The sequence below is a fragment of the Cryptomeria japonica genome, chromosome 3, assembly GCF_030272615.1.
Source record: "Cryptomeria japonica chromosome 3, Sugi_1.0, whole genome shotgun sequence".
Classification (NCBI taxonomy): domain Eukaryota; kingdom Viridiplantae; phylum Streptophyta; class Pinopsida; order Cupressales; family Cupressaceae; genus Cryptomeria; species Cryptomeria japonica.
The window spans coordinates 1,000,223,376-1,000,233,896 of NC_081407.1; the positions used below are offsets into that span (position 1 = coordinate 1,000,223,376).

General features: G+C 33.1%; 1 long non-coding RNA gene across 1 annotated transcript; it reads right to left on the reverse strand.

Annotated features, from left to right (window-relative positions):
- Positions 1-5,200: 5,200 nt before the first annotated feature.
- Positions 5,201-7,659, reverse strand: LOC131077753 (uncharacterized). Its single transcript, XR_009113644.1, has 4 exons — positions 7,507-7,659; positions 6,271-6,333; positions 5,858-5,905; positions 5,201-5,669 (listed from the first exon to the last, which is right to left on the reverse strand). It is a non-coding gene; the product is annotated as an uncharacterized LOC131077753 (long non-coding RNA).
- Between the last annotated feature and the right edge of the window lie 2,862 nt (positions 7,660-10,521).

The following is a 10,521-nucleotide window of genomic DNA, read 5'->3' on the forward strand; positions in this document are numbered from 1 at the left end:
TATGGTGGCTATACCATTGAATAATCTTTGTACCAATGGTAAAAAATTAATAGAATCTTAAATCATTTCTAATTGACATGTATAGTCTCTTTGTATTTTGTGGTCACATATGCACCATCCTTTAGTCCCCTTATCTCCTCATACTTTTCAAGATAGAAGACATCTAAGGGATCAAAACATAAATTATTTATAACTACAATATTTGACATGTCATTCATAATTGTACTAATTGGTAGTTTGGATTTTGTGGTGGAGAGAGTACCGAGAGAGGGAGATACTTGAAAATGCATAGGACATATCATTTTTCTTTAACTATATATGAAGTTACAAGATATTTGTTGGTTTGGATCCATTGCAATTGATCTATTGTATATTTTTTCTTGTTTGTTTGCTTTAGTTTCACATACAACCTTACCAAGAATATACTATTTTGATTACATGTTCTTGAATATTGATACAATATGAGGTCAAGTCCTCCTAAGGCCCATTCAACCTCACACCCTTCTAATAACTTTTGTACGCTAATAATCACATTCTAAAATGAATTAATAGAGTTTTAGTTTTTGTCCAACAACCATATTAAGTTTAATTTAGTTCAAATTATTCTATTATATCTATACATTATTTACAAACTTGATTATTAAATAAAAAAATATTATTATTGTTAGAGTTATCTTGTATTAGCTAATAATTATTTATTTAATTATTAGTCTATTATACTCTACACTTAAGCTAAACTTTGGCATTTAATAATATTGTAGGTATTTAATAATACATTATCCCTTTAAGGTTTCTTTAGGGTTGCACATCTTTAGGGTTGCTAATATCCTTTTATAAGGATTGTATTGTACTTTTTCATAATTGATTTCGTCTCTGAATAATAATTTTTTCCTTCAGAGCCATTATTGCTTTTTGCCTCCATTCTTCTCTTGTGACGAGTATTTTGCTTGCAAGTGTTCTTGGGATCTCTGAAGTTGTATTTCTCAACTTCTTCATGGTATCAGAGCCTACATCTGTTGCTACTTGTTCTTGAATTTTTCAAAAGATTTTTGAAGGTTAGGGTTTTCAGTTTTTTTTTTATTGGATATGAGGTAGTTGTTTTGTTTCTGATTATTTTGGGCTCAAACGGACCTCATCGTTGAGCCCAGAACACCCAAAACCCCCCCTATTTCCATATAAAATTTGTCAAATTTTGAAAAATTTGGGTTCTGGACTTTTTTTGGTTTTGCCTTTTTTTTTGTATGAATTTCGAGAAATTCTTCAGAAAAATCATTAAATCTTTTTTTAGAGCAATACCTCACCATTGACTTCCGAAGGGCATTTCTAGTCATTTTGATATATAATTCGACCTATTTTGGTGACAAGGACATCTGGGCCATGATTTTTCATTGGCATGCTTTACGAGGCACAAAATTCCATGTGGTTGTACCTGCAAATGCGTTAGAAAATTTTTGTTGTTTTTACCCTCTTTATGTCATACGAAGGCGTTTTTTCAAGAACTTTATATCGTCGAAAAGCTCTTTTCAAGCTCTTCAAATCTGGAGGTCTGATCTTCTAATTTTTCTTTTTTGATGGTGTTTTTTTTTTTTTTTCTGTCAAAGCCATAAGTTCTTTTTTGCACTATGGTAGACATAACTTGAGTATCCGAACTCCGTTTTTCGAAAACTATATATCATTGGAAATCTTGTTCTGTGCACTTTCCAATCATATGAGTTTTCTTTCCAGATTTCGCTCCAAGTACATTTTATTCAATTTTTTTCTCTTCAGCACTCTAGTGAATATCTTGGATGTTTCAGGTCTTGGGATCTCTTTCTTTGAGTAGGATGTCTCGTCTTTGGTTGTTCTTTATATATTTCCAGCTTTATGTCTCTTTTGATCATTGTAGACATTTTTTTGTAAGCATTTTCTTTATGCAAACGCACTGAGATAAAGTGCCACTATGCATTGTATACTTGAGATCTTGCACATCTTGTGCCTTATTGTACATGCACTACATTATAAAGTGTCATGGGGGGGTTGATGTTTGCCTTTGTTTTCCATCTACCTTTGTCACGTGAGTGTTCCTTCCACGACATTAGCCTCATGATGTGTGTCAAGTGAGTGTTCCTTCCACAACACTATGTACTTTCTCTGCACCTTCGATGTTCCTAGTTCTTCGTCATGCAGTTCTTGTTGGTTGTCATTTTCAGTGAACCTGTCCCTCACCCTTGTCTGCATTATGGGGGGGTTTCTCTTGTTGTTCTAATGCTTCCTTGGTTCATTGGATCAACTCTTCAGGCTTTGGTGTTTTATGCCATCTGTATCTTCGAGTTCAGTTGTTTGCCTTTGTTTGACATCTGATTCGAGTAGTGTTATTTGAGAGCACTCATGCAGATTACAACCTTCTCTACCCGATCATCTTCTATTTCAGTGGAGGTTCTTCATATCGATAGTTATTCTTTGATAGTGTTTGCAGGTTCTTCATGCTTCAATGATTCTTCTGCTCTTCTTTTGTTCCTATCTTTTGGAACATTCTTGTTTGGAGGCTTCTTCAATCATTTTCTTGCTTTTTCCATCTCTTTTTGGAGTAAAGTTTTTTCCCATTTGGTTTTCTCTATTTCTCTGGTTCATAGAGATTTGGTTGTGATTGGGTACTTCATCAAGCCTTGTTGTCGAGACCCAAATCTGCCTTATCTGTAGTTGCATTTTTTTTGCTTCATGCATTTAGTTTTTTAGCTACTCCCTAAGTTCATCTTAAAGGGGGGTGTTAGAGTTATCTTGTATTAGCTAATAATTATTTATTTAATTATTAGTCTATTATACTCTACGCTTAAGCTAAACTTAGACATTTAATAATATTGTAGGTATTTAATAATTAAATACACATTATCCCTTAAGGCTTCTTTAGGTTTGCACATATTTAGGGTTGCTAATATCCTTTTATAAGGATTGTATTGTACTTTTTTATAACTGATTCCCTCTCTGAATGATAATCTTTTTCTTTAGTCATTATTGCTTTTTGCCTCTATTTTTATCTTGTGATAGGTATTTTTTTTGTAGGTGTTCTTGGGATCTCTGAAGTTGTATTTCTCAACTTCTTCAATTACAATAATTACAAAATAAAATAAAATAAATTAATAAATAAACACAAAATAATGTTAGAATAAATTATTATTTATTATATAATATTATAATGTAAAATAAATTAATTTTTTTTAATTTTTAATTTATTAGAATTTAAATATAAATGAAATATGTATAAAAATATAATTAATATCAAATAATATTAATAAAAACAATATTCATAAACATTATAAATATGACATAATTAGCATACATATAAAATAATAATAATAATATAAATAATTAATATTTTATATTATGTTAAATTAAAATATAATATACAATAAATAAATATAATTAATTTAAACAATAAATAGTTGAAATGTGTGTGGTTTTTTAGGGCAAATTCAAATTCAAAGTTAAAGGTAATACTATTAAATTAGCACGGATAAAACCAAAAGGCCACCTCTTTTTTCCAAATTATTATGAATTAATAAGTTCACATGCTCAGTTTTTGCATGTAATTGAGGGACAAAAAAAGTGGCTTTGACCAAAGTATTTGAACATTGTACACGTTTCACTATAATCCAAAATTTATTTGACAACTGTGATAAACAAGTGAAAGCGAAAACTGACGAAAAAAACAAGCAAGCAACAATGAACAAATAGGATCTATTCAATCGTCTTGCATGAAATGCAAAGACAGTCATTGATTTAATCTGACAAAAAGAGTGGCTTTGACAAAAGTATTTGAACATTGTACACGTTTCACTGTAATCCAAAATTTATTTGACAACTGTGATAAACAAGCGAAAGTGAAAACTGATGAAAAAAACAAGCAAACAACGATGAACAAATAGGATCTATTCAATCGTCTTGCATGTAACACAAAGACAGTCATTGATTTAATCTGACAACTCGTTCTCCTCAAATAAAGACACACCTTCGACGTAATAAGCAATTGTTTTTATTCTTGAACTTAACCAAAAAAAAAAAAAAAGACATATATGAAATGTTTTGTTTAGTTCGACTTAGGGCAATAAAAACACTATTATTGCTTTAGTGAAACCTTATAGAAAAGGTACTTATTAACCTTGTGTGGAATCTATAAATAACCCTACATACATATCATTCTTGAACTAATTAGTTGTGTTTGGAGTTATTAATCAATCAATAATCATTATTTTTAGTTTAAGATGTGTATTGTGAGAACATCATGGAGCCATGCCTATTATGTCATCTATTTTAAATTTTGATGTACTATTACAAAACTAAGAATGAAGCATATTAGGGTTTCACTCCCTCTTTGTATGTTTTTGACGATCCACGTAGAGTAGTAAGAATTATATGACAAATGTTTGGGACACCTTTGACATCTTTTAACAATAGGTGAGACATGCTCCTATCCATGGTGCAATTGTATTGTACTTTCATGATAGGTAAAAAGTGTTCACGACTAAATTGGAACATCAATTATATTGTGAAGAGGTGGTTAGACCATGACACTCATCTCAAACCTTGGCCAAAAGATCATTTATTCTGATTCATTTTATTAAACATTTATCTAATGCCCTACATTAGATATGTTTCATTCTTCTTGTGCATCTCTTATGCGACCTCACTTGTGAAGGATAAGATCCCACCTATTTTAGTGGGCATATAAGGGACTCTATGCAGCCCTATGTTTGGAAGAATAAAATTCACACGATGCTCTCTCTACTTTACACCAAGACATTGTAGACATGTGTTAGGTATATATAGCACATGATAATATGATTATGCGGTATTTTTTGATGAGTTATTATATTTACGCATGTTTTATAAGTGATTTTATATATGTAACACAAGAATTGTATGTAAGTTGCCTAACCCCTCCCTTAGAAATTATACACTAGTTAATATTCAGAGAATACTAAAGTTGTAACTTATTTTTATAGACGTAAAAAAAAAAGTCCAAGGATGTTTGGGGTTAGTCTAGTTCCCCACGTGATGTAGGAGCTGCAACGGCCTATGCTCGATGGTTGACTAGTTTTTTTTGGTTAGAACTTAAAAGCTTTCCAGTTTTGCCATTTTTTCATGAATTCTTAAATCCCTTGGTATCTTATTTTCAGTAATCTAACAACTCTGGCAGATCTTTAAGATAAAAAGGGAAGGAATATTTCCAATATGAAAATTTTCTAAAAACTAACCATTGCAATATGAGTAAAATGAAACACTTACAAAAAGACACTAGAGATTGATACGTTTTTCTTTGTACGTTGGCCCTCTTGTTGCTTAGCTTGTAACAGTATCCTCTGAGTTCAATGGGTTATCATGCCTAACAAATGTTAATGATTTTTCTGTCCTTCCTCAGCCTTTTATCAATTTGGTAAGAATACAAATAATGATCCCACGGTCTGTTAATCATATAAAAAAAATATCTTGGGAACAAGCTCTTCACATTAATGTCTTTCTTCATGGACTTCCTTCTCAAGTTTTAGTGTAACGCTATCTTGCAAAACACCGAAGGAGCTTGAAGTCTTGCGATTATTGCAATCGAGAATTATCTGACTCAATATGTTTTAATTTACTCACATACCATCATCATCAAATACATTGATGTCTATAGAAGTCCTTCCTGCAGGAACCTGTTGTAGAAAAGATAAGAGGAATAAGAAAAAGTATCACAACTAGCTTAATATACAAAGAAATAATTGGTTTTAAAGGAGGCATTAAAAATTAAAGATGATAATTTGCACTGCATGCTTAGACCCAATATACATAAAGCATAAATGAAAGTGCTTAAATTTGAAAAGAGGACATGACTGGTTCTTACAGGGCATAAACAGCTTCTAATAAGATCTGAACTATCTTGACGGCCGGCCTGTAAAATGAATAGAGCACATGACACTTCTGATAAGAGTTTTGATCATTAGTAAGAAGTACCCTGCATTATAATAAGACTTCACGTTTGACCATTAGTATGGGAACGCATCCAATAATGATGAGAGATTAGGCGGGATACATGCAAAAGAAGTTTCCAATACCTATAGCATGAAGTTTATGTTAATGGAATAATCAGTCTAACAGATTTTGTTAGAGCAAAGACATAGGAAGTATCATAATGGAATAGAATTCAAGTGGTTATGATGGACCCCATTAGTTTAAACATCGATTTATATAAGCCTTTTCATATTCAATCCGACCAGTCCTTTTACTATAACAGCTAAAACATTAAACTTCTAATACCTCTTGTGCTCCTCCAATTACTTCCATTTCACAATGATAGCACGACCCTTCAAAACAGAAGTCCTGTAAAACCCCACAAGTTGGGAGTTAGTACCGTATCAGCTACGCTTCTTATTATACAATATAACACTCTTATTAGAAGTTTCATTATATTTCTCCATTCTGATATGCTGTAGCTAAAGTCTTTCAGTATTTTACAAAATTATTTATTAATACTAGCACAAACTATTTCCAAATTAACTCCAAATTCCATAAACAAGGGAAAGACAAGTAACTAGAGAAACATTTTTTATGATTGTATCAAGCATCTGCACTTCATTGTAGCAAAGTTCAAAATGATTTAAATATATTGTAATTATAAAGAATAACACGGTACTATTTATATTTGAAGATTAACAACAGAGCATTGATCTAATTATCCATGGGCAGAAGATGCTAGATAAAATGATTTGTGTAAAATAACATATAAAGTTATAAACTTAAAAAGGATGGATATTTAGAGTCTTAGACAACACGAGAATTAGTTGGTCTAGAATAGTTGAACTCTGGACAGCTGAGGACTAACGGAAAAGAAACCTGAAAGTAATGATAAATGAATGCATCATTATCAATTGTTACAATCACTCCAAATTACAACTACATGTTGGAATAACGGCAAGCTAGAGAACTATATGAACCTGTCAATACAAAATAAGTTTAAAATGCCAGAACACTGCATCATGACAAAATGAGTAGTAGCTTTGCAAATCACAACTTTGCAGTATATCTGCTTGTTATCATCCTAATATGATATATTCCTAAGTATATATTATATATTTTTAAGCATAATAACGATAAGCACTTGTGGCATGTTTGATTCTAACATAAATATTAGTTAATACACTAATCCCTCTTAATTAAGATGAAGGGGTATGTCCTTACATAGTTAAACCTATAAATAAGGATGATAAATCTCTCCATATCATCATTTCATCAGATACTGAATTGATATATTATAATCTGATTATTGGAGGTCACTTCCTTGAAGTGGTCTGCTACATTTCTGATTCTTACAAATATTTCCAAGAAATATCATAAAGCTGCTCTTATTGACTAATTGAAAAGAATACTTGTATATGAACATCATGTTGTAGTAAAAAAAATATTGTTCCATTTTACTTAAAACTTAAGTATCTACATATGAGCATACTTCACTTGAAAGGAAAAGTAGTGAAGACAACACAAAATTTTATTTACCGTATTGGGAATCATCATTCCACAATGCTCAGCAACACGTAACAAGTTTTCCCCAGACCTTGCCAAGGTTGTAACCTGGAAGTATGCAACAAGAACACTGCTAAAAGTTTAGAGAATTTAACATTTAATAAATTCAGGTACGGATAATCTCCTTAAATGTGAATGCAGTACTATAAAAATATGTGTATCTAATGTAACATGCCTTCAACCAGTTAAGAATATCTTCTCTCAGAAAGTGGGAACTGAAATGTTCATTTACATCTCATTATGGTGTTAACATGAATATACAGTTATTAGTTTGTTTTCTATCATAATGGTTTTCAATTAGTAATGAAATTGTTGAATAACCATCAATATAGGTGTAAGATTTGGGCTCAAAGATCATGCAGGAGGGCTGCAAAATAATGTGCTGATACCTGTTGTGACGTTTGTACACATCGCCCCGTTGCAAATGGGGACCCCCCTTTTTCCTTTCCTAGCTTAGTGTTTTAGGTAGTTGTCTTGGCTTCGCAGTAGTTTCATAGTTTCAGTGTTTTGCTTGTGGGAAGGATTAGTCTTGTCAGTCAGGGATAGGATAAATTTCGAGTCAAATAGGTGGGATCAGGTCAAGAGGTCTAGTCTCAAGTCTGAAATCATGATTAAGTGTCAAGACTTAGGATTGAAAGGTAAATTGCGAAAGTTGTCAAAAGATGTCAATGTTGTCAATCTTGCAAAGTTGTCAAAATGCAAAATTAAGAGTTAGAAGAATAGGGGTGCTTTGATCATTTTGGGGTGGAATTGCAAGGTTCCCTTGCAATTTCGCCCAATGTTGCTTTCAATCTTCGCAAGTAAAGGGTACGTTTTCACCCTTTGACCTAGTGAAAGAGGTGTGTAAAGTCCGGCTTTGTGATCAATGCATAGGCATAGAGGAAATCCGACCTTTGGGAGTTTCAATGTGCCACCATCCTCAAAACCCGACATTGTCTTTGGTAATTCAATGCGTGACTATAGAGGATTCCCGCCCTTGTGTTTTAAACACAAGCATTGCCTAATTCCGATCTTGCATCTATACAAGGCAATGAGAGATTTGTGCCCTTATCCCTGATGTTTTATTCACCTTATTTAGACTTTTCAATAACTAGTCATGAAGGATTTCACCCTTAGAGGTTTCAATGCACAAGTATGTTTCAAATCTGACCTTAAACGTCATTAAATGGCAAATGTAGTCAATGTATGACCTCTTGCTATACCCACCCTTGTTATGCATGCTTAAGAAGAAATTCTGCCCTTGATATTTTATGCATGGGTATGGTGTAGATCCGACTTCTGCCTTGCATTACATGAAAGTGCTCAAAAATTTGATCTTGTTAGATATTCGATGCATGGCACCTTCAAAATCCCGCTCAAGTGAGGGTAGGCCGGCTGGATAAAGGGTAATTTTCCAAGTTGTACATGCTAATGATGAAATCCCTAATTTGTACAAGACAGAAGTAAAAACCTGATTTTATGCACAATCAGCTCAATACTCCAAAATCCTACATGCTAAGGGCAGAATTGCAAAATTGTGCATGAAAGCATTAAAACCCCGAAATTATACATGATGATGCCTAGAGCCCGAAATCTTACATGACTGCCCCAAAATCCCAAAATTATAAATGGAAGCCTTGAAATTCCGATTTTATACGAGTCCTCTTGAATCCCAAATCCATACATGTCATGGTAAAAAGCCTGAAATAGCAGAGCAAATATAAAATGTTTAATTCGTTTGAAGTGCTTGCTGATGGTAATTCCCCGCCTTATATTTATATGATCAAAGGGGGCATGTTGAAACAAGGATTAGGGCCAACCTGAAAATAATGAAAAAAAAACAAGCTTAAAATGTGTAACACATAGACAAAGGGCCAACCTTGTATAAAAACCTTTACAAAAACAAGTAATTATGAAGTATGAGCGCTCAGGTTAGGAGCTGACCTAGGCTTGGAGGAAAACAATTCAAAAATTTAACTAGGCCGACCCGATTAGATATTCAAGGTGGCGCCTATGAACAAGGGTGGATGTTCACTACAATATCAGTTCATTTGCAAACCAACATACAGTGAATTTGAGAAGCAGACGTAAAACACAGAGCAGACTGTAAGGGCAAAGTCCAGATGGGAAGGAGAATCAGACCTACAATCAAGTTTCATCAATATAAGTCACTTAGCAAGACAAATCAAAATCAAAATCAGAGTGAATTCAAGGTTTATTACAAGCAAAATTATCAGCAGATCTTGGAGAGCAAATCAAATCAGACCTGAAAAGAAAAATAATCAGACCTAAAGATTAGATTTCAGATTAATATTTTAATTCAGTATGTGTTTGTTTTGCAGGTCTGAGGCAAGAAGGAAAACATGAAGATTTGGACTTGAGGCATGAGGATAAGAAGTACAAGGAGAAAAGATAACATTAATATTTAGCACCCTTTAAGAAGGGATGCAGGAGACAAGATCCACACATTGAAGATGATTGCAAAGAAGGGTGCAGCTATGACAAAGGTGAAAGCTCAAGATGAAGAAGAGGTGAAATTGAGTGCAAAGCTAATCAAGGATCAAAGTCACTCAAGAAGGCCAAGACAATCAAGAGGAAGGCTTCACAATGATGATAACAAGGGCACTATGAAGAGCACAAGAATATACTAAGAGGGGGGGGGGGTCAGTATATTAACAAACTTTTACTTTTTGAACTTTAATCAAAAGCATATAACTTATTTCATAAACATATTCATTGCATACCAACATTCACATGTGATCTAACTATTATTAACACAAATAGAACACAAGATATATACGTGGAAACCCTTACGAGAGAAAACCACGACAAATTAATGCTTTTATATTTCTTCTTTTACAATGTTCGTAGGCACCAACCCCTAAGTTTGTTTGTGGGCACCAACCCACTGGAAGCACCAACTCCCACAATTTGTAGGCACCAACCTACTGGAGGCACCGATCCCCACTGCTAAGCACCAACTTAGCAAGAGACACCAATCTCTCCTTT